At 36.8% G+C, this 26,329-nt stretch overlaps 1 protein-coding gene across 5 annotated transcripts in view; it reads right to left on the reverse strand.

The window, feature by feature from the left end:
- The window catches only part of LOC135223509 (protein dispatched homolog 1-like), a 119,970-nt gene that overhangs the window by 78,972 nt on the left and 14,669 nt on the right, over window positions 1–26,329 (reverse strand). For 3 of the 5 annotated variants that reach the window (XM_064261959.1, XM_064261954.1, XM_064261955.1), the window contains one exon: window positions 16,153–16,203. The exons of 1 other annotated variant lie outside the window; for it this stretch is intronic. The gene's annotated coding sequence lies outside the window, so the exon portion shown is untranslated. Of the gene's footprint in view, window positions 1–8,975; window positions 9,167–10,476; window positions 10,548–16,152; window positions 16,204–26,329 lie in introns of those variants that run through there. One more of the 5 variants, XM_064261956.1, reaches the window with a different exon arrangement.

A 26,329-nucleotide genomic window follows, 5' to 3' on the forward strand; every position in this document is an offset into this window, starting at 1 on the left:
ATTATGAAACATTTAATAAAAAATAATGTTTAATATAGGACAACATGGTTTTGTACCCGGAAAAAGTACACAAACCCAACTGTTAGTCCCCCGTGAGAACATATACAAAAATATGAAAAACGGAAATGAAACAGATGTGGTTTATCTAGACTTAAAAGCTTTTGACAAGGAAGATCAAAATATATTAGTGAAGAAAATTAGAAAACATAATATAATGGACAAAGTAGGAAGATGGTTAAAAGAAATTTTACACAACAGAAAACAGATAGTCATTACAAACGATGAGAAATTGGATGAAGCAAAGGTAATATCCGTTGTGCCACAAGGTACAGTGTTAGCTGCAATACTGTTTGTTATTATGATTGCAGACAGAGACAGTAATGTTAAGGACTTGGTAGTGAGTAGTTTTGGCGATGACACAAGAATACGTAGAGAAATTAATTGTGATGAAGATAGGAATGCGCTACAAAGAGACCTTAACAAAGTATATGATTGGGCAGAGGTAAATAGGATGGTATTTAACTCTGATAAATTTGAATCAATAAATTATGGAGATAGAGAAGGAAAGCTATATGCATATAGGGGACCTAATAATGAGACAATCACAAATAAAGAAGCAGTTAAAGACCTTGGTGTGATGTTGAATAGGATCATGTTATGCAATGATCAAATAGCAATTCTATTGACATAATGTAAAGCAAAAATGGGAATGTTGTTACGGCACTTCAAAACAAGAAAAGCTGAACACATGATTATGCTTTATAAAACGTATGTTCGTAGTCCACTTGAACATTGCAATATGATATGGTACCCACACTATCAAAAGGATATTGCACAAATAGAGAGTGTACAAAGGTCCTTTACAGCTAGAATAGAAGAAGTTAAGGATCTTGACTACTGGGAAAGACTACAATCTAAAATTGCATGGAAACAGATAGAAGGAATTGCCGAAAACATCATGGAGCTAAAAATATCAGAAAGAGCAAGCAGAGGTAGATTAATAGTGCCCAAAACTATACCAGGAAAAATAAGGAAACCACACAGGACATTAATCCACTACGCACCAGCATCGACAATGCAGCGTCTATTCATTGTGTTGCCAGCTCATCTGAGGAATATATCAGGAGTGAGCGTAGATGTGTTTAGGAATAAGCTCGATAAATATCTAAGCTGCATACCAGACCATCCAAGATTGGAAGATGCAAAATATACCGGAAGATGGACTAGCAACTCTTTGGTAGACATTAGAGGTGCCTCACACTGAGGGACCTGGGGCAACCCTAACAAGATGTAAGGTCTGTAAGGTGTCTCTCTCTCTCTCTCTCTCTCTCTCTCTCTCTCTCTCTCTCTTTCTATATATATATATATTATATATATTATATATATAGATATATATATATATATATAAAAGAAATGGGACCACAACTATACGGACAGAATTTAACAACCGCCAAGCAATACTCTCTCTTCTCTCTCTCTCTCTCTCTCTCTCTCTCTCTCTCTCTCTCTCTCTCAGGCAGGAAGAGGAAAGAAGCGGCAAGGGAGCCTCTCCTTAAAGTCGTTATGTTGACCTAAGTAGTAAATTATGTATATGTTTGTTAGTCCGATGCTGTTGATAACAGTCCTGGAGAGAGAGAGAGAGAGAGAGAGAGAGAGAGAGAGAGAGAGAGAGAGAGTAAACATCATAGAAGAGCGTGATTTGCCCTCCCTCAAAAGGTAGGCTATCATTACTGAAACCATCGCCAGATATTCATGTTCATATCTCTCTCTCTCTCTCTCTCTCTCTCTCAACATACATAACCAATGAGAAGAAATCTAAAAGGAGATTGAAGAGCAGTCCTTGTGAGAGAGAGAGAGAGAGAGAGAGAGAGAGAGAGAGAGAGAGAGAGAGAGAGACTTAAATGAATATCATAGCGGTAACAGAAAACTTCTTCTATTGCAAAGATAACCCATTCAAAGTTCTGCTTCTAAACCGTAGCCCTGAACTACTACGATCCTGTACAGTATCGGAGATGACGCTACGATAACCACAACTGTCGTCTACGAACTTCCCTCATACGGAAGCATCTACGTCCTTAAAACATCTCATTTTCGATTAGGTACCCAAGACGCCATTGGTATAAAAACCCTCTGTGACGTTTTCCCTAGTTTGTTGTTGTTGTTGTTGTTGTTGTTGGGGGAGGTAGGAAAGGTCTATGGAAGAGTCTAAAAAGGTCTGCAAAAGGTGTTTCGCGTTGAGTTAAAGATACAGGAATTTCAGGATAGGATATTCATGATTTATTTATTAGAATGAAAATGTAGCCTCTGTGGGTCTGAAGATCTGAGGACGGACAATAGTTTCCGTCGACGACTTCAATCTTCATAAGGAAAACCTCCCATCTCCATAACCCGAGACCGTTTTAAAGGTCGCGGAGTGAAATAACCGTGCCAAATCTCCCTTCGCTCATCAACTGCGCAGAAAATGGAGGGCGGGGGGGGATCATTCGACGGATGGCATCGCAAACAAAGTCGTCGATAAGGGATTATTATGCAGAGTCGATTTCCTCGGGGAGGAAGGAAATGGCTTCCAATCCGGGGGAGGGGGGGGGGGGGGTGATTACTTCAAAGGAATTGGACTTCATAAGGAGAGATTGCCGTTCCGTTGAGCCTGCCTCTTATCTCTCTCTTATCTCTCTTTACAACGATTTCAATAATAATAATAATAATAATAATAATAATAATAATAATAATAATGAACCAAACAAAAACTTCTTTCAGTTTTCTTCTTCTTCTTCTTCTTCTTCTTCTTCTTCTTCTTATTATTCTATTATTATTATTATTATTATTTAGCGAAGAAATCCACAATGGCGAAAGTATAATTTTGTGTTAGAAATTGAACAAATAATTTTGTATTATTCCTGTATATATTTACTCACTATTGTGGATTTCCTTACCATTTTAGTGGACTCGTGCGATTATTATTATTATTATATTATTATTATTTGAAAAAGAAACCCACAAAGACACTGGTGGAACGTGTTTACTTCTAAGTATTTACATTTAATTTTACTCCACACTCGAGTACTTTCAGGCCTTATCTGTGGCCCATTTTCAAGAGATGTGTAGGTTGTCAGCCTGGGTCAAGGCCCAGCAGTCTTCTCTGCCTTGACCCAGGCTGACAACCTACACATCTCTTGAAAATGGACCACAGATAAGGCCTGAAAGTACTCGATGGCAGAGTAAAATTAAATGTAAAATACTTAGAAGTAAACACGTTACACAGTGTCTTTGTGGGTTTCTTTTTCAAATAATAATAATAATAATAATAATAATAATTATAAAAGTAATAATAATAATAATAATAAAATAATAATCGCACGAGTCACTAAAATGTCAAAGAAATCCACAATAGTGAGTGTAAATATATACAGGAAATATATACAAAATTATTTGTCCATTTCTAATATAAGATTATACTTACACCATTGTGGATTTCTTCGCTAATAATAATAATAATAATAATAATAATAATAATAATAATAATAATAATAAAAATAATAATAATAATCATAATAATAATAATAATCGCATGAGTTAATCAAATGGCAAACAAATCAACAATGGTGTAAGTGTAACTATATATTGGAAATGTTGTACACATTTTTACACATATTTACATTTACACCAATGTGGATCCCTTCGCCAATATAATAATAATAATAATAATAATAATAATAATAATAATAATAATAATAATAATAATGGACCACAAAACATAGATGAAAAGAAACATGTTTATTAAATACGACTAACCTGCTTCATAATTATCACTCTTACGCTACAGTACAATACACTCTACGGAATCCTCTCTCCACATTTCATTATACTCGTCGCGTCATCCAAAGTGTACTAGGTCAATAATACTTAGATAATATGAAGCTGTATGTACATTATTTCTTGGCACAAAACACCGTACCAGACAGAACCACACAGCCTAATAATAAAACAGGTAGAAAATGCGCCGAACTTTTTTCGGCGCAATCGAGTTTTCTGTATAATGCTTTATAAAACCATCAGCTTTCAAAACCGGTGGCTCTTCAGTCGCTCACCAGATCCGACAGAGTGAGGGTGCGTCCCTTGCCGATCCATGGCTAACTTTAACCTTAAATGAAAAAATACGAAAACTAATGAGGCTGAGGGCTGTGATTTGGTATGTTTGATGATTGGAGGGTGGATGATCAACATACCAATTTGCAGCCCTCTAGCCTAGGTAGTTTTCAAGATCTGAGGGCTGACAGAAAAAAGTGCGGACAGCCATCTTGACCTTGAAATCATTACATCACAAACACCTGAGATTTCTTCATCACTCAGAATACGAGAGAGAGAGAGAGAGAGAGAGAGAGAGAGAGAGAGAGAGAGAGAGAGAGAGATTCACAACGAACGCGAAACGCAGCCAGATAATTCTTCGAGGAAAGAAAGAGTCTGTCATGGTCGAATAACAGAACATAAGGTAAGGAGACCTTCGGTAACCTTAGCCTTGGCTCCAGACATCCCATAAAACCAAAATAGAAAATAAATGGGAACATTTTTTTTGTACATGAAGACAAAACATTCATTCAATCGACGTGCGCATTATAAAAAAACACTTATTACTATATACAGAACACATTTCTCATCGAATCTAAAAATGACTTTCTTAGAACTCAAAAAACATACACTTGGCAATAAACAAGACAATCTGACTGTATTTAGTAAGTAATCAATCTCAAAACAAGACAATCTGACTGTATTTAATAAGTAATCTATCTCAAAACAAGACAATCTGACTGTATTTAGTTGTGATCTATCTCAAAATATGACAATCTGACTGTATTTAGTAAGAAATCTATTTCAAAACAGGACAATCTGACTGTATTTAGTAGTAAGTAATCTATCTCAAAACAAGACAATCTGACTGTATTTAATAAGTAATCTATCTCAAAACAAGACAATCTGACTGAATTTAGTAGTGTTCTATCTCAAACCCGGACAATCTGCATCTGTAGTAATCGACCTCATTACAGCAGGGATACGAACAATTCCTAAAAAAAGTTGCTGTTATGAAAAACAATATATATAGAGATATATATTATATAGATATATATATATATAATATATATAGTATATATCATACTATATATAGAATATATATAATATAGATATACTATATATATATATATATACGAGTGTGTGGAAAAAACAAAATTATGAAAAAAAGTAACGTAATAAGAAATCTATCCTCAAAAGAAACAAGAACAATCTGACTGAATTTAAAAAGTAGTGTTCTATCTCAAACCCAGACAATCTGCATCTAGTATGTAATCGACCTCATTACAGCAGGATTACGAACAAATTCCTAAAAAAAAAGTGCTGTTATTGAAAACCAATATATATATATATATATATATATATATATATATATATTATATATATATATATAATATATATATATATATATATTATATATATATATACTTATATATATATATGTTATCCTAAACGTGTGTGGCAAAAACAAAAATATTGAAAAAAGTAAATAGGAATTTCCCCTCGTACATTACTAGAAATGGCTATAAAGATTTATAGTCCCATAAAACGCCCTCTCTCTCTCTCGTCTCTCTCTCTCTCTCACATACACACACACACACACACACACAAATATCTAATAGCTATATATGCAATAAAACTCTCTTTTATAAATATCTAATATTTCATTTATGCAACAAAACAAAGTCTCTCTCTCTCTCTTTCATAAGTATGCAAGCACAAAATGAGGTTATACAAACTGAGAGAGAGAGAGAGAGAGAGAGAGGAGAGAGAGAGAGAGAGAGAGAGAGAGAGAGAGAGTCCGGAAAAGGAGAGGAACATGATTTGGGGAGGAGGGGGAACAGTGAGGAAGAGACGTGGCAATGGTGGAGGAGAGGGAGGGCGGGGGAGGGGGAGGGGGAGGGGAGGAATCCAGGACCGGTCAATAACCGTAGTTTAGGAAATTAATTTTCCACAGACACAAGCCACACACACACGCATCTCTCTCTCTCTCTCTCTCTCTCATCATCCTGCTCCTCCTTGTTCCTAACCCCTAAAAAAAAACATGCGTCCTTGCTCTCTCTCTCTCTCTCTCTCTCTCTCCTCTTTCTCTGTCTCTCTCTCTCTCTCTCTCTCTCTCTCTCTACTTCCGATTTAGCCTTTATGTCCCACTTCCTGGATACCTTGATTTTCCTTCTATATAATAATAATAATAATAATAATAATAATAATAATAATAATAATAATAATAATAATATATAAAATAAATAATATAAATTTAAATTTTCCCTAAAACGAAAAAAAAAATGTTCAATTATTCTGAGTCAACACTTGTTACGCAAGCGACCAAACAAACTGTAAGGAGAGAGAGAGAGAGAGAGAGGAGAGAGAGAGAGAGAGAGAGAGAGAGAGAGGAGGGTGTGTTCGTAGAACAACCAGTGACCTTGAACCTGCTTCTGACCTACTCATTTGACCTCACTCTACACGTCCGGGGCAAAAGTTCATCTTCCGTGCCGATGGATAAAGGGAGGGAGAATAAAAACAACGCTGCAACAACGGCGATAGCACGAATCGAACGGAATATTTTCATACCGAAATAAAGTAACGGAGATAAATACGGCATCGGAACAATGATGGTATTTTTAGATGTTGTAATAAATTTAAAAACACTACATTACTCGTATTGATGCTGAGAGTCAAAACAAGTGGGAAGCTAAGAACTTGGAGACAAAACATTCCTTGGTGTAGACAAAACAAGTGGGAAGTTAAGAACTTGGAGACAAAACAAGTGAGGAGTTAGGAACTTGGAGACAAAACTAAGAACTTGGAGACACAACAATTAGGAAGATAAAAACTTGGTGTAGACAAAACAAGTTAGAAGCTAAGAACTTAGAGACAAAACAAGTGAGGAGTTAGGAACTTGGAGACAAAACTAAGAACTTGGAGACAAAACAATTAGGAAGATAAAAACTTGGTGAAGACAAAACAAGTGGGATGTTAAGAACTTGGAGACAAACTAAGAACTTGGAGACAAAACAAGTGAGAATTTGAGAACTTGGAGACAAAACTAAGAACTTAAGAGACAAAACACGTGAGGAGTTAGGAACTTGGAGACAAAACAAGTGGGAAGTTAAGAGCTTGAAGGCAAAACTAAGAACTTGGAGACAAAATAACGATATGAAAAGAATAAAAATCTGAAAAGGTTATTTTTGAAAAAGGATACTTTTAAAAGAATAAAATTTTAAAAGAATAAAAAATTTGAAAAGGCTATTTTTAAAAGGATAAAATTTCAAAAGAATAAAAAATTAAAAGGCTATTTTTAAAAGGATAAAATTTCAAAAGAATAAAATTTGAAAAGGCTATTTTTAAAAGGATAAAATTTCAAAAGCATAAAAATGTGAGAAGTCTATTTTTAAAGGGATAAAATTTCAAAAGTATGAAGATTTCAAAAATCAGAATTTAAAAAGGATAAAATTTCAAACGAATTAAAAATCTTAAAGGCTATCTTAAATAAAAAAAATTACAATTTTAAAAGTAAAAATTAAAATGGCTAGTTTTCATTTTTTTTTTAAATTCAAAAGAGTACAAATTTGAAAAGCATATGTTTAAAAGAATAAAATTTTAAAACAATAGAAATTTTAAAAGCATAATTTGAAAAGAATAAAAATTTGAAAAGAATAAAAATTTGATAAGCATATTTTGAAAAAGATAAAATAAAAGAAATTTGGAAAGGCTATTTTCAAATGTGTAAACTTTTAAACTAAAAGGCATTTGAAAAGGAAAAAAATTTGGAAACGGACATAAATATGAAAAGAATAAAAATCGAAGAAATATCGATGTTCGATAGTGATCAATTCGAGGATCATCATCATCATCCACACCAGACGAATTACAATTCATTATGGACTTTATAATGACCTTTCATCATATTCACCATCGGACAATGCATTCAGTATGAGCTCATACCCAGGCCATTATCACCATGATATGTCTAAAATGAAGATTGCAGCTTTACAGTCGTTATACCAGGATAACAATCAACATCATCCTGCTTACAATCGACATAGAAAAAACTATCATTATCAGAAGCCCCACAGGTCAATGAAAGCTTCTTCATCAAGCGTAAGTGTCATTATCATCATTTTCACCATCGCTGAAGGTCGTTCGGAAAAAAAAAAACAATGAACAACACGACGGCGCAAAAAATAGCTAGACATATTCTCTCTCTCTCTCTCTCTCTCTCTCTCTCTCTCTCTCTCTCTCTCTCTCTCTCTCTCTCCATACTACGCACTTGGGATATAATCGATTAGCGCCGCCAATGCAATAACCCAACCAAACGGGATAATGCAACCTCTTACTTGGAGAGAGAGAGAGAGAGAGAGAGAGAGAGAGAGAGAGAGAGATAACAACACACAAAGAGAGAGAGAGAGAGAGAGAGAGAGAGAGAGAGAGAGAGAGAGAGAGAGAGACGTTTTTATCTTGAAACAAAGCAAGGATGCAACAGAGGATTGTCAACGCATACATACATACACTCAACACGGAGATCGATAGGCCTTTGGGAAAGCCCTGTCCCTACACACATACACAGACACACACAAACGCACATACACACAGCCGCACATGAAAAAGCAAAAACCTTGCGGACAAACCTACACACACAAACACTCTCTCTCTCTCTCTCTCTCTCTCTCTCTTGGATTGTAAGGGTGGGGCAATGATGGACCACACTACAAGGTCCGACCTTGGCCCAGTTTACGTTGGGAGGGAGAGAGGGAGCGAGAGGGAGGGAGGGAGGGAGGAGGGAGAGGGAGGAAGAGGGAGGAGAGGAAATTTCTAGATGGAAGTACTTCACGAGAGGAGGAGGAGGAGGAGGAGGAGGAGGAGGAAGGAGGAGGCCAACGATTGGAGAAGTCTTTGGAGCCCTCACTTACCTTGCTCGGTTTTGGAGAAGTGGAGGAATGCCCCTACGGTTGTATTTTTGTCCAACGAGAATTTTTCCCTTCTATTTATCTTTCTCTCTCTGTCTCTCTCTCTTCCCTTTTCAACCAGAAGATGATAAGAGAGGCGTTGGCGATGTCTATTTAATATTCAGATAGCATTCCAAATCATCTCACACTTTTCACTGGAATAGCAGCATCCACGAATGGAAATTATTAAAAAATAAAAGTATCTTAATATATATATATATATATATATATATATATATATATATATATATATATATATATGTTAAGCTTCGGTTTCTCACCAAGTAATGAGGGATGAGATCGCACGTCCCCCACGTACCAACCCCCCCCCCCCCCCCCCCCACCCCCCCGCCACTTTTTTTGTTTTCCTTGATCCAAGCACAGTCTAGTACCTAGTTACAAGTGAGGCAGACCAGTGGCAGGTAGGCAGGGAATGAGGAGCCACCGCAGGCCCAGGAAACGCGAACCTGGAGCTGTACCACTCAGGTAGGGAGTTCACGGCATAACATATATATATATATATTTAAACGCAAAGTCAACACAGTCACTGTCGCTTATGCAATATCCTCTGGGGTCCGAAGTCTTCACAAAATGGTGGCACCACGTGTTCAGGTTTTCATGCTTCACGGATATTAATAAATATATCAATATATAACATAACATATGTACGTATATATACATATTATATATTATATATATAGAACATTACACTTTGAAGCGTCGCTACAGAACGCACAGTCAAATTATCTATGGGAACTTTGGGAGAAAACTGTTGGAAATCCCACGGGTCTTGGACGCAAGCTCAACTCTCGAGGACCACTTCACGAAACACTCACGAAAACTCACTGAAAAAGGGGGCTTAGAGAACTTCTAAATAATAAGACGTTAGAAAAGGAAAAAAAATAGAGAAGTCAAAAAATAAACCAAAAACGTAAATGAAAAAGCAGAAAGAAAGAAAGAAAGAAAGAAAGAAAGAAAGAAAAAAAAAAAAAGACAAGCGAAGGTGCAAATCAGCAAGGAAGGCAAACAGGAGTCAGACAGGTTTGGCCACGGCCAGAGAGATAGCGTATATCGCAGGATACGAGTTAGCGGAAGGAGACGAGAGGAAGCGGTGGAAATAGAGAGAGAGAGAGAGAGAGAGAGAGAGAGAGAGAGAGAGAGAGAGAGAGGAGTAAAACAAGTCGAGATTGGGGGAAAATGCTGTGTGTGTGTGTGCGTGAAGGGATCGTACCTTAACACAGATATGTGTGTGTGTGCGTGTGTCTAGACGTTAAACCACAGCCTTAAACCAACCAGGTGTGACACGAGAAAAAAAAAAAAAATTAATAACAAATGGTGAGAAGGCACGGAGGCAGATGTTCCAAGGGGGTCAGTTTGGGGAGGGGGAGAGGAGGTGGGGAGGGGGAGCGAGCTTGCACAGCCAGCAGCAGCGAGATGAGAAAGAGAGATAGGAGTAAGGACAGACCGCCAGCAGCCGCCTTACACCGATGCCAGCCAGTGCCACAGTGCCAGCCATCCTGCCGCATGGCACGTGACCCCCAGAGATGCTGCTGCTGCTGCTGCCGCCGCCTGCTCTCTCTCTCTCTCTCTCTCTCTCTCTCTCTCTCTCTCTCTCTCTATCTGTGTGGCAACATCCTCCTCCTACTCCCCTATACATCCTCCCTCTCCAACACCACCAACATCATCGCTGTCACCATCCCCACCACTGGCATCATCCCTGGATGTCTCACCCTTATCTCGCCGCCATCACCAACTGATCATCTCTCAGGCAACATCCTCCTCTCTCTCTCTCTCTCTCTCTCTCTCTCTCTCTCTCTCTCCAGCGTCAACACCAACACTGTCGTCGCCAACACTATCACCACCACTACAACCCAGGAAGTCTTCATCTCGGGTACTGGCTACTACTCCCAAAGCTAGCCCTCTCTCTCTCTCTCTCTCTCTCTCTCTCTCTCTCTCTCTCTCTCTCTCTCTCTCTCTCTCTCTCTCTCTCTACTATTGCGTTAACAACTACCGCAACTACTTTCTCCAGATTTTAAAAGTCCTGTGTCATTCTGGAAAGCCTTCCAGTCACTCGTGACCGGCCATCATTCCTGGAAGCCTACAAAAATTAATTGCAATTCTGGAGAAAACTTCACCATTAATTGCAATTCTGGAAAAACCGATGATTAATTGTAATTCTGGGTAACCTCATGATTAACTGTAATTCTAGAAAACCCGATTCCCTAATTTTAATTCTGAAAAACCTGATGACTAATTGTAATTCTGGAAAGCCTAATTGTAAATTACAACTCTGGAAAACCTGATGACTAATCCTAAATCCGGAGAGATCCTGATGATTAATTTTAATTGTGGAAAATCTGATGATTAATTGTAATTCTGGATAACCTCATGATTAATTGTAATTCTGGAAAACCCGATGATTAATTCTGGAAAACCCGATGATTAAGTTTAATTCTGGAAAGCCTTATGAATAACTGTAATCCTGGAGACTTTTGGTCATCGATCAAAATAACAATCTTCCATTAACTGGTCATCCTGGAAGACTTTCCAGTCAAACATCACCGAGAAAAACCTTTTGATAATTCATCAACCTGGAAATTCTCATGACCAGTCAAAATTATGGAAAGCTTCATTATGGCAAGTCTTCCAGTAAAAGTCACTCTACAATGCCTTCTAGTCAATATCACCTGGAAAGCCTTCCAGACAATATCACCTGGAAAGCCTTCCAGTCAATATCACCTGGAAAACTTTCCAGTCAACATCACCTGGAAAGCCTTCCAGTCAATATCACCGGGGAAACTTTACAGTTAATATCACCTGGAAAGCCTTCCAATCAATATCACCTGGAAAACTTTCCAGTCAACACCACCTGGAAAGCCTTCTAATCAATATCACCTGGAAAACTTTCCAGTCATCATCACCTGGAAAGCCTTCTAGTCAATATCACCTGGAAAACTTTCCAGTTAATATCACTTGGAAAGACTTCTAGCCAATATCACTTGGAAAACTTTCCAGTCAATATCACCTGGATAGACCTCAATCAACCGTAGCCCTGAACACCCCATCATTTCGTAACATCCTGGAAGGTGGTCATTTCGTTACCTTGGAAAACCCTCCAAAGCCTTCCACTAGGCCGCATCACGAAAAGCCTTCCAGTTACTGCCACCTCTTGACAGAATTCCAGTCATCCATTACAGGAAAAGCTTTCTAGTCACTGCCACCGTTTGACAGAATTTCAGTCATCTATTATTCTGGAACGCCTACCCGTTAACCACAACCGGAAAAGCCTTCTAGCTGCAGCCGTCCAACACGGGATTCCAGTCATCCATTAACCTGTAAAGCCTTCTCGTTAACCGTCACCCTGGAAACCATTCTAGTCAGACCGCACAGCTTCCCTTAATCCGATCCTCCCAGGCAAAGTCACTTCCGTGCTGGAATCGCGACGCCCAAGACAAAGCGGAAACGCCAAGACTGGGGTCATGAAAGTCAGGTTTCTGAGACCCGCTTTTCTGAGAACGTGACGGTAAAGTGAGGGAGAACAAGTGACGATAAGGAAGAAGAGGGGAAGGGGAAGGGGAAGGGGGAGAGATAAAGGGGCAAAGAGGTGGAGCACTAGGGAAGTTCAGAATAAAATGAGGGAAACCCTGACGAAATACAAGGATAAAGTATACTACACCAATAATTATGAGGACAGAAAGAGGAGCAACATTACACAACAGAATGTGTAAATAAAATGGAGACCAATACTACTGGATGAAGATGAAATAGAGCAACTCTGTGGCGTATAAAAATGTAATGGAGAACAATACTAAGGAGCACAAAAATATGATGTAAGAAAAATCAAGTCAAAACGGGAGATAATCACAACGGAATCTAAGCATATCACAACATAGCAGCGGTTATCGATGTCAAAATGAACACAACACGAAAGAGTAGGCCTCTAAAACAAAGGAAAACTACTGTTAATGAGGACGACTGAGAGAAAATACAAAAATTATGTGGAGACGAGATGATGGAAATCACTATGGAACGAGAAGGGAAAAACGCCGGGAAAAAGGTATATAAAAAAGCTTACAACTGTAACATACAATGGAAATTCAGTAGGCATAATTTCATGCATGTACTTACATTTACACGATATAGTATGATATATATATATATATATATATATATATATATATATATATATATATATATATATATATATATATATATATATATATATATATATTATATGTGTGCGTGTGCGTGTGTGTGTGTGTAATAAATATGCAATTGGGATACAACGCGTAAGGTTATTAATAAGCACTCAAGACCTCGCCTCCATATTCCTCTCCACAAAGGATTCGAGAGAGAGAGAGAGAGAGAGATTAGAGAGAGAGAGAGAGAGAGAAGAGAGAGAGAGAGAGAGAGAGAGAGAGAGAGAGGCCCTCAAAAGCCTCGACGAGGACCGAAAGGGAGATTCTACTTGGAGAATACTTCCCCCCCCCCCTTTATCAACAATTCTGTAGAATAGAAATAAAAATATAAAAAAAAGGGGGGGGGGGGAACCGTCCCCCTCAACTTTAACACTTAATCTTCCGCCCAATGCAATTTAACTTTCCCGGGACCTAAGCATTCCGACGGAATGATTAGATATCTCGGGAGGATTCGGGGAGATTAATGAAAAGGTCCTCAAAAAAAAAAAATAAAATAAAATAAAAATAAAAAAAATAAAAAAACATGGAGTTCTTAATGAAAAACGTTATCACAATTCTCTTGGTCCAAATTCGCTACGTCTATCTATCTAATTCTAACTGATGTTTCTTTTTGAATTGAAGGCCAAAGACCAAGCACTAGGACCTATGAGGTCATTCAGAGCTGAAACAGAAACTGGGACCTATGAGATCATTCAGCACTGAAACGGAAACTGATAATAAAAGGCTTGAAAGGTTAAACAGAAGGAAAAAAACTCGCAGCTGCATTATGAATCAGGTGTTAAGGGAGGGTGGAAAGTAAGATGGAAGAAAGAGAATATGAAAGGAGGTACAGTAAAAGGAACGAAATGGGGCAATACGAATAAGAAAGTGTACGAACGTCGTCACCTCCATAAAGCTCATGAATCGATCAGTGAAATCCGGTCAGACACTTCAACATTTGCAATTAATCTAATTGGAAACTTTTTTTGAAAACTGTCATTTAATTTACTAAATATATATAACAATACTATAGAAGTAAGAAAAACCTTCGATAATAATAATAATAATAATAATAATAATAATAATAATAATAATAATAATAATAATAATAATAATAATAATAATAATAATAATAATACAAGTTTTGTTGATGATAATGGCTATTTCAGCCGCGTTTGTGTTGTATAAAAGTTTCTCTATTCTTCTTAATACTGAATTTCCCTCTGTACTCAAATTGGCTATTAAAACGCCAAATGGGGGTCTCATGTCAATAACGCGGTATTTCTCAAATTGAATATATTATACAAAATGTAGTACAAACTGAATCTTAAGCCTAATTGACAAAAGAGTCATTTAGTATTTAAGCTTAAGATCCAATTTGTACTGCATTTTTTATAATATAGTCAATTCGACAAATACCGCGATTTTTACATGAATCCTCCATTTGGAATTTAATAGCCAAATTGAGTACAGAGGAAAAGTGAGTAATAAGAAGAATAGAGAAACTTCTATAAACAAAATAAACGCGGCTGAAATAGCCATTATTTTCAATAAAACTTGTATTAATGAAGGTCTTCTTCTAGCAAATAATAATAATAATAATAATAATAATAATAATAATAATAATAATAATAATAATAATAATAATAATAATAATAATAATAATAATAATAATAATAATAATCAAACAAAAACTTCTTTCAGTTTTCTTCTGAAGATTGAAAAAGAAACCCACAAAATCACTTTGTAACTTGTTTACTTCTAAAACTAAATGTAAATACTTAGAAGTAAACAAGTTACAAAGTGATTTTCTGGGTTTCTTTTTCAATAATAATAATAATAATAATAATAATAATAATAATAATAATAATAATAATCTACAAACCTTGAGAAACGTGAATCGGGAACCATGGAATGGAACACTGTATTTGGATCGAGACCAGAGGTGGCGCGCTGGGACCTATGACGTCATTCAGCGCCGAAAGGGGAAAGTGTCAGTATTCCAGTATTCAGATTTGTAAAGGTGTAACAGGCGGAAAACCTCGCAGCTGAATTTACGAAACAGCACAGGTTTGAAAGTAGTTGCAGCTAGAGGCCGAGGGACGCTGACAAGAACCTTACGTAATACCTACATTGTACCACGTGAGGTGCACTGACGGCACTATACTCTGTTTTTTTTCCATCTGTCCATCCGCCTGTGGTGGTCGCGCATGGTAACACACTGCGTCCCGGGCTTTAAATTAGTTACGCTATGTGTAAGTTTTAAGTAAATAAAAGGATATCTTGGTGTACATTTGCTACTGAAAAGTGTTTCAATAATTTACTATATGCGAATTACACCGTTAATATTCGAAATAGGATATTGTTTAAAGCCCGGGACGCAGTGTTACCATGCGCAAACACCACAGGCGGATGGACAGATGGAAAAAACAGAGTATAGGTATAAAGCTGGATGACGTAACAAAACACGACAAAATGTCTACGGACACACATACCCACATTTCACTAAGTCTCTCAAATTAATTCGCTGATTGCAAGCATGAAGAACTTGGCGAATGTTGGCCATCACACGTATATGGCGCCCACAACTGTTATATTTCACAGGCTTAGTGCCTGTGAAATAGTTCAGTGCCTGAACTATTAACCTTCAAAGAAGTCGAGTCTCTGATGACTGACATCTAACTTGTGCCAAACATCAAGCAATCATTCAATGGTATATTTCGTATTTTCGTGGCTTTCCTCGCACAATAAATGATCGAAAATGCATTCTCAACGTTACAGATTCCAAAACACTACGACCAGAGTGTTCTCATCTCTTGGCCAAAAATATATCTTTTCACAGACTTTTAAGCACAGAACACTTCAAATAGGACACTGAAAGAGGCGAGAAAGATATGAGAGAAATTTTCACACATACAGAAAACAGAAACATTGAAAATAAAACTTAGGCTGAAAAAACTTACAGCTCAAACGAATCTCGGAATGACAATCATAAGCGCCGAGCAGATGCCGATCTGGAAAGAGATGCATTGAATCTTAACAAATATAATGACGCAATTGTTCTTCATTATCAAAGGTTCACCAAACCGTATTATAAGTATGCAAGATAGTGATAAAATTCAGGCTGTCTTTCCTATCCGATCATCCAGATCAAGATAGTACTCTCAGAACATCAGTACTTGACGACTAGTTAAGGTAGATTTGAAGCTACTGAAAAGGTTAAGAAAATACAGATACGATGCAATATGCAGTGTTCAGCTGTTGCAAGAAATAAATGTGAAATGTTAACACATAATTTATATAATTACAACTTAGTTTGTTTTGTTGTAGCCTTTGTACAGTAAACACTCTTAGTTTTCTGTGAAAGTAACTATTGAGATGGCTGTCTGTCTGTCCGCCCTTTTCACGTCCGCTCTCATACCTTAAAAACTACTGAGGCTAGAGGGTTGCAAATTGGTATGTTGATCATGCACCCTCCACTCGTCAAACATACTAAATTGCAGCCCTCGACCCTCAGTAGTTTATATTTTATTTGAGGTTAAAGTTAGACATGATCGTGCGTCTAGCAACATAATAGGTGCCAACAACACAGGCCACTACGGCAGCGACTGAAAGTCTCGTACAGTATTATACTCTGTACAGAAAACTCGATAGCGCCGAAGAAACTTCGGCGCATTTTCTATTTGAGTTTAATTTTAAATACATTCATTGATTACAATAATTCCATCAACGGATATCAAACACGTTTGAATAAGAACACCTAAAACTGGCACATATTAAAAGTTATTTATTCTGTTACCAGCATGGGTTTTCCAAAGTTAAAAAAAACCCGACTTGGGCAGGTAAGTGGGCATATACCCGACAAATTAATCGCAGTGCCTACCACGGCACCAACCCTGCAAAGGTATTCTTCACGAATCCCCCGCCATAAAAAATGAACACCGAGTCCCTCCAGCCTTTTTTCGTTTCCACTTCCTTCTTTCGCTTAGGCCCCTGCACTGAAGAAGAGGGGGAGGAGGAAGGGGTAGGGGGGGGAGTGAGGGTGAGAAGAAGGAACAAATGCAAGCAGTATGAAGGGCAAAGCGTCTTCAAGCATCGCTTTCCAATGACGTTCCTATCCAAAACAACAAACGACCACAACTTCTTCACTCTATAGATACGAAGGTGAGGGGGTGGGGTATACTACTCTAGGAGGGAGGGGGGGGGGGAGGAGGAGGAGGAAAGAACAACAGTACACAACTCTCAATCAAACCACGTGATGCCATCGACCATCCGTCTACCCACGCCTACGCCCCACCATTTAAGACCCAAAGGGCAAAACGCCTTCCGCGAAGACGCCCACGGCCACCACATACTTCGCCTCTAACTTTGCGGTGACGGAATATTGTAGCTGCAAATGGAATTTAAAGTTAAGTATATCTTAGTTTAACCAGACCACTGAGCTGGTTAACAACTCTCCAAGGGCTAGCCCGAAGGATTAGATATTCTTACGTGGCTAGGAACCAATTGGTTACCTGGCAACGGGACCTACAGCTTATTGTGGGATGCGAACCACATTACTTCGAGAAACTAATTTCATATCACCAGAAAGAAATTCCTCTGATTCCACGTTGGCAGAGCAAGGAATCGAACTCCGGACTACCGGCTGAGTAGGCGAGCACGTAAACCACTCGTCCAACGAGGAACTATTTAGGCCTGATGCCAAGCGCTGGGACATATGAGGTCACTCAGCACTGAAAAGAAAATTCAGAGTAAAGATTTAGTATTCGTATCCGTAACTCTGGCGTTGCAATGCCAACCCTCATTCACGCAGGTAATTTATTTATTTATTTATTTTTTTTGCACGAATAAAAAAAATATTTTAATCGTTTTTCAAAGAATGACTATATTCAAGGATAAAATAAAGATGTATTATTTCAAAAAATGTGATAATGTCTATATTTACAAAAATGTGTATAATGTATCTAAAAAAATGTGTATAATGTATTTACAAAAATATGTGCGCATGGTGTATACTATATTTAACAAAAGAAAACAAGGGCGTAACACTCAAAAAATAGCTTCAAGAAAAAGATCAACGAGAAAAAACCAAGGACCTGCCTCATTAACCAAATGAAGGACCCCTCAGATATAAAATGAGAATGAGGAGAGACGAAAGACGGATTTTCAAAGGATCCGAAAATGAAATTACTTTTCAACGACATAAAAATAATTTTTCTTTTTTCAAATGATCCAAAAAAAATATTTTTCAAATACAAAATAAAGAATTTTTCAAAAGGTCCAAATAGGAAATGACTTTTCAACGATCCAAAAGAAATTTTTTAAATGATCCCCAAAAAATATATTTTTCAAATACAAAATAAATTATTTTTCAAAAGATCCACAAATAGGAAATGACTTTTCAACGATCCAAAAATAATTTTTTTTTTCAAATGATCCAGAAAAAATATATTTTTCAAATACAAAATAAATTACTTTTAAAAAGATCCAAATAGGAAATGACTTTTCAACGATCCAAAAATATATTATTTTTTCAAATGATCCAAAAAATACTATCAAACTATAAAAAAAAATTATTTGTTTCAAATGATCAAGAAACGAAATGATTTTTCCACTATCGAAACAGATATTATTATTTTTTCAAATGGTCCAAAAACAATGACATTTCAAACCATCCAAAAAAATTATTTTTTCCAAATGATCCAGAAACGAAATGATTTTTCAAACGATCCAAAAAAGATCTGATTTTTTTCAAAAGATCCGCAGAACAAATGATTTTTCAAACGATCCAAAAAAATAACTGATTTCTTTTCAAAAGATCCACAAAAGAACTGATTTTTCAAACGATCCAAAATAGAAATGATTTTCTTTAAGTAATCATTAGAAAAAAATTATTCTTCAAACGATCCCCAAAACAATAATTCTTTCAAACGATCCAATAACAATTTTTTCAACGATCCAAAAAATAATTCTTCGAACGACCCAAAAAAAAGATTTTTTAAACGTTCAAAGAAATCAATTTTTCAACGATCCAAAAAATTGATCCTTCAAACGATCAAAACAAAAAAATTATATTTTTAAACACTCAAAACGAATTATTTTTTAAACGATCCACAAGAGATATTTTTAAGCGCTCAAATAAAATTTGTTTAAACGATCCAGAAAAAAAAAATTCTTTAAACGTTCAAAAAAATTATTTTTTTAAACGATCCAATAACATTTTTTTAACTCAAAAAATTATTTTTTAAACGATCCAATAACATTTTTTTAACTCAAAAAATAATTTTTTTAAACGATCCAAATAAGATATAATTTTTCAAAAGATCCAAAAAAAGCAATTATCATACTTATCTTAATTGAGTCGTCTACATATTCACGCAAGATCACCCAAAAATTTTTTAATAAAAAGGCCGCCGGGAGTGGCAACGCAATAAGGACTCGCGATTTTTGAGACATAGGAGAAGCGGAGGATGAGAGAGAGAGAGAGACGAGAGACGAGAGATGAGAGAGAGAGAGAGAGAGAGAGAGAGAGAGAGAGAGGTGGGGTGGGGGTCGGAAGAATAGTTATAAACACGCACTGTAAAAATCAAGTGGACGAAGGAAAGATGAAATTGATTGTGTCTCTAGAATTAGCGATTGCCAAAACAACGCATTTTCTTTCATCTCCACCTTCTTCGGTATTCCCATCTTTCTATGATTTTTCCTTCCATCCAAAGAGGGCTACTTAGTGGCTTGTATATACTTTATTACTCTACTTGAATTGTCAACATATATATATATATATATATATATATATATATATATATATATATATATATATATATATATATATATATATATATATTATATATATATAGGGATACAATCCACAATGAAGTAAAATCCTTCTGTAATTTAAAATATATATTTATTGTACAGGAACTTAAAGCTTTCGACCATCAGCTGTGGTCTTGTTCATATTTTAGTGAACAAGACCACAGTTGATGGTCGTAAGCTTCAAGTTCCTGTAAAAGAAATATATATTTTAAACTACAGAAGGATTTTACTTCATTGTGGATTGTATCCCCATTTACTTAGAGGTACGACATAGTACCGAGCTTCTGCAAACGCACATGCACACACATATATATTTATATGAATAATTACCACATCACCGTGATTCATATAAATCATTAGAGCTACCAATGTCCTTTAATATCTAAGTCGCTCTACCTCGGAATTGATATATTTTCATATATGTACGGAAGGGGAATTTTTTGTTGATAATAATTTCGTCCCCTCAAGGGATCGAACCACCGTCCAGTGGACGGGAACGAAATCAGGACGGACAGTGACGCCGAATTGATAACGTCACTGTCCGTCCCGATTTCGTTCCCGTCCACTGGACAGTGGTTCGATCCCATGAGGGGACGAAATTATTATCAACTAAAAATTACCCTTCGTTACATATATGAAAATTTATCAATTCCGAGGTAGAGCGAATCAGATATTACAGGACATTGGTAGTCCTGGAATCGAGAGGTCGATGGTTCGCGCCTGTCAGTCACAAAGCACTACCACGCTACCGAGGACGAGATGGGCTTGATGCAGTCTCCAAAACAAAAAATACCTGGGCGCAGCAGGTATTTGAGATGGGAGGCGGCATAAACTTATATCTCTTGCGGTGGCGAGGTTGGCTAAGGCTTCACTGCCAGTCCTGGAATTGAGAGGTCGATGGTTCGCGCCTGTCGGCCAGCCAATTCTATTAGCAGCTTAATAAAGTTCCCCTCTTCCGGTTTTAAAACATATTATTGAAAAGTATATTAATTAGCCGAGGTAGAGCGAATTAGATATTAAAGGACATTTGTAGCTCGATATATGTATATGAATCACGGTAATGTGATATATATATATATATATATATATATATATATATATATATATATATAACATATATATATATATATATATATATATATATATATATATATATATATATATATATATATATATATATATATATATATATATACACACACATATATATATCTAATCTATATCACATATATATATTAATATACATATATATTATATAATATCTAGTATATTATAATATATATGATATATATAATATTATATGTACATATATATATGTTGATATATATATTACATATATATATAACATACATATCCCATTATATATAACTAAATATATATTGTGTCGTATATATATATATAGTATATATATATTATATTTATAATATATATTACTACATCCATCATACTACATACATAATATATATTAATATTAATATATATATATATATATATATATATATATATCTATATATATACATATATATATGTATATATATATCATTATATATAAAATAATATATAATTATATTATAACTACATATATATTGTGTATGTATAATATATATATATATATATATATATATATATATATATATATATATATATATATATATACTACATACATACATACATACATACATACATACACACACACAGAGCAAGACCAAGTCCAAAATTCCCCCAAAACACCGCGTCGCATTTTGATGCCATTCCTATTCACACATTTGAAAAAAAAAAAAATTAAAACAAGGCGCACTCCATCGTCCATTCGCTGGGCAGGGGAGTTCCACTTGAGTGCAGCCACTTCCTAAAAACAGTGGCAGAAGTAGCAGGAACGTGCCCCACTTGAACGAACACAGCGGTTACTCACCCGTCCCACTTGAACGCGACCACTTCCCAACATCGGCAGGCAGCAGCAGTAGCAGAAACGCGCCCCACTTGAACGAACACACCGGTTACTCACCCGTCCAACTTGAACGCGACCACTTCCCAACATCGGCAGCAGCAGCAGCAGCAGAAACGCGCCCCATTCGAACGAACGCACCGGTTACTCATCCGTCCCAGTTGAACGCGACCCGAATCGGGAGAACAATGAGAGCGCGAGTGGCACAGACAATGCAACCGCCGCCATTACACCTGACGCACACGCAAAACCGCCACTCTTTTGTCTCCTCGTCTCGGCCACCCTAAAAATGTCTGGCGCACAATGGATTATAAGTGGAAATGACTGCTGGAGTGTGCTTTTTGCACAAGGAAAGCGAGAGAAAACTGCGATTCAGCTCACCGGCGAAGGATCGTGTAAATCATTTGTATTATCACAAGTATACAAATGCCGCTGGAACTTTACGAATTCCAAATCATACAAATAAATGCATATTGAAATAGCGATGACAGTATACATAACACCGATTCTACTGTTATATTCACTCAGGTTTACATACACAAAGTGCATGCATCGGATATAAAATGCAATGCACACAATTACATATGTGTACGTTTATATTATATGATATGTACGTATGTAGGTTTGTCTATATATATATATATATATATATATATATATATATATATATATATTATATTTATAGAGAGAGAGAGAGAGAGAGAGAGAGAGAAGAGAAGAGTGAGAGAGAGAGAGACGAGAGAGAGAGAGAGAGAGATGAGAGAGAGAGACTACAAGTTCAAATACCATTGCATAATTTTAATTGGGACAATATCGAACATACAACAGTACTTCAATTTTTTTTTTTTTTTTTTTTATTTAAGCAGAATACGATCATATTGCGTCCAAGTGTCTCAAAATAGACGACACAAAGTTTGAGTTAAAAAGAAAAAACCGGACGGTGAGAACTTTGTTTACCAAAATAGACAGTAAAAATGGATCAGGTTGCACAAGTTACTATGGCAACGGAGATCGCCATGATGAAACTATTACAAAATGCAGTTAGAGAGAGAGAGAGAGAGAGACTTTTGGAGATCACGATGTATAAATACACCACTTTTGTACACCAATCAGACCATTAAAAAAGGTACACGTATATTCTAATTGATTTAAAAATACTCATACAACAGAGAGAGAGAGAGAGAGAGAGAGAGAGAGAGAGAGAGAGAGAGAGAGAGAGAGAGAGAGTTTTAGTTTGGTAACGGTAAGACAAGCTATCGCAAAATAAGCCAAAATGACACTCATTTAGGCTTAGGCCCCTTCACAAAACCAAGATGAATTGAGATGAATAGAGAATTTAGGGCAAAGAGAAAGCACTGGGACCTGTGAGGTTATTCAGCGCTGAACTGGCAATTGACAATAAAAAGCTTAGAAAGATGTAACAGGAGTAAAACCTTAAAGCAGTTGCAACATGAAACTACTGTTAAGGAGAAGGTGGAAAGTAAGATGGAAGAGAATATGAAAGGAGGTATAGTAAAAAGAACAGACACCCTTAAGTAATGCCTACAGTGCACCCCGTGAGGTGCATTGACGGCAGTAACTTGAGAACATTTTCACACAGTTTTGAAACTTTTGAACCATCTCTTGTTAAGAAACCCGAATATAGAAATAAATTCAGTTTTACGCGCCAAATTTGACCCCTGGCTGATACCTCTTCGAGAGAGGAGGATCTATGCCAACATTGTGGTTCTTGTAAAGGTATATAACTGCAACCATTTTCTCCCGACGAGATGTGTTTTTGAGTTTTGAAACACCAATGGTCCCCGGATGTCAGCGTGAATGTCAAAATCAAGGTCACAGGGTCACTGACATTGGAAGGTCACAGGGTCACTGACATTGGTGTCATCTGCGACTGCTTTTTTCTGGTGATGCTTGCATATCTAATATGAAGTCTCTCTCTCTCTCTCCGTTCGAAAGTGACTGTTAAGTTGAAAGTTGCGTCCGGAATCAAGATCATCTGAATTAGAAATGCATCATAAAGTTTTAAGGCCAAAGGCCAAGCGCTGGGACATACCAGGTCATTCAGCGCTGAGAAAGACGTTGAAACAGTTGTGAGGAGAGGGTGGTAAGTATAAGATGGAAGAAAGAGAATATGAACGGAGGTACAGCGAAAAGAATGAAAGAGGTCGCAGCAAAGAACCTTAAGTAACGCCTACAGGGTACCGTTTGTTTGTTTGTTTGTTAGTTTTTTTAGTATGGTGTTTTTACGTTGCACGGAACCAGTGGTTATTCAGCAACGGGACCAACGGCTTTACTTGACTCCCGATCCACGTCGAGCGCGAACTTCTATCACCAGAAATACACATCTCTGACCCCTCAATGGAATGCCCGATAATCGAACTCACGGCCACCAAGGTGGCAGGCCAAGACCACACCGATCGCCCCACTGAGGTGCTCCCTAGATTTCTGCTTTTTGGCAGTCATTCCGTAAGACAAGCAGACGTACCCAAGGACAGACAACTTGGTCAGGAGAGAATAAAACAGAACCAAAAGCTCTGCCACTAATCTCGGGTGTCAGAGAGAGAGAGAGAGAGAGAGAGAGAGAGAGAGAGAGAGAGAGAGAGAGAGAGAGACTTTTGAGATCACGATGTATAAATACACCACTTTTGTACACCAATCAGACCATTAAAATAGGTACACGTATATTCAAATTTATTTCAAAATACTTATACAAGAGAGAGAGAGAGAGAGAGAGAGAGAGACTTTTGGAAATCACGATGTATAAATTGACCCACCACTTTTGTACAACCAATTCAGACCATTGAAACTAGGGTAACACGTATATTCTAATGGATTTAAAAACTCATACAACAGAGAGAGAGAGAGAGAGAGAGAGAGAGAGAGAGAGAGAGAGAGAGAGAGAGAATCCTGAAATATCGGGAGGAAATTCGAGAGAAAAGTGGATTACACTTCGATCCCATTGTGGACGTAATCTCGCAGGTTTCAATCCTCTTAAGGTCTCTACTTGTACGTTAAAATAGAGTTGAGGGATCGTTAAAGAACATGCACTCCCCCTCTCTCTCTCTCTCTCTCTCTCTCTCTTTGTGTAAGTATTTTGATTTCCATTATAATATAAGTGTACCTACTGTAATGGTCTGATTAGTGTAAAGTGGTTTATTTATACATCGTGATCTCCAAAAGTCTCTCTCTCTCTCTCTCTCTCTGTGAGTAAACATTATAAGAATAAGATGAAATACCAAAATGTAAACAAAACCTTCAAAAACAAGTGAATAATAACTACATACTACGAAATTACGTCGAAATCAGGTAGAAATAACCCATTAACTCCTTGGAAATAGAAGCATTCCGCCATCAGACATTAAACTCTCATTTCGAATTCGTCGACAAAGGATGAAAACATTGGAAAACCTCAAAGGAATTCCCCTCTGTACAAAAAAGCAAATGCGGAGTAATCGAGTTTTCTGTACAGCGTATAATGCTGTATGATGGCCTGTGTTGTTGGTACCTATACGCTGCCAGACGTACGATTACGACTAAATTTAACCTTAAATAACACTAAAACTACCGAGGCTAGGGGGCTGCAATTTGGTACATTTGATGATTGGAGGGTGGATGATCAACGTACCAATTTGCAGCCCTCTAACCTTCCGAGTGTTCAAGAGCTGAGGGCGAACAGAACAAGTGCGGACGGACAGACAACTAGCCATCTCAATCGTTTTCTTTTACAGAAAACTAAAATGTGGACAACATAAGGAAAACGGGAGCTTCGGAGGTGCCAGTCCACATGGTTTGGTGGAGGAAGAAGAAGAAGAAGAAGGAAGAAGAAGAGAGGGAACACAATTATAAGCGTCAGAAAGGTCAGCATTTCCCAGAAATCTCCTTAGGAGAAAATCAAGACCAACACAATGACCTGATTGAGAAGAGGTTGCGTACAACAGAACCTCAGGCAAGGCTAGAGGTATTGCTGGTCCTGACTACGTACGTATGCACGTATTCCTGTAAGTATATATGTATGTATGTATATGTATTTCTGAATGTATTTATGTATTTCTGTATGTATTTATTTCTGAATATATGTATTTCTGTATGCATGTATTTCTGAATGTATGTATGTAAACTTTTTCAGAATGTATGTAGCATGTTATTTCTGGAATGTATGTATGTACATGTTTTTCAGAATGTATGTAGAATGGATTTCTGAATGTATATGTATTTCAGAATGCATGTGATATGTATTTCTGAATGTATGCAGTAAGTATTTCTGAATGTATATATGTAAGTATGGTTTTTCAGAATGTATGTAGTATGTATTTCTGAATGTATGTATGTGTATGTATTTCTGAATGCATGATTATGTAAGTATTTAAGTAAGTATGTAT

The sequence above is a fragment of the Macrobrachium nipponense genome, chromosome 10 (assembly GCF_015104395.2).
Source record: "Macrobrachium nipponense isolate FS-2020 chromosome 10, ASM1510439v2, whole genome shotgun sequence".
NCBI lineage: Eukaryota > Metazoa > Arthropoda > Malacostraca > Decapoda > Palaemonidae > Macrobrachium > Macrobrachium nipponense.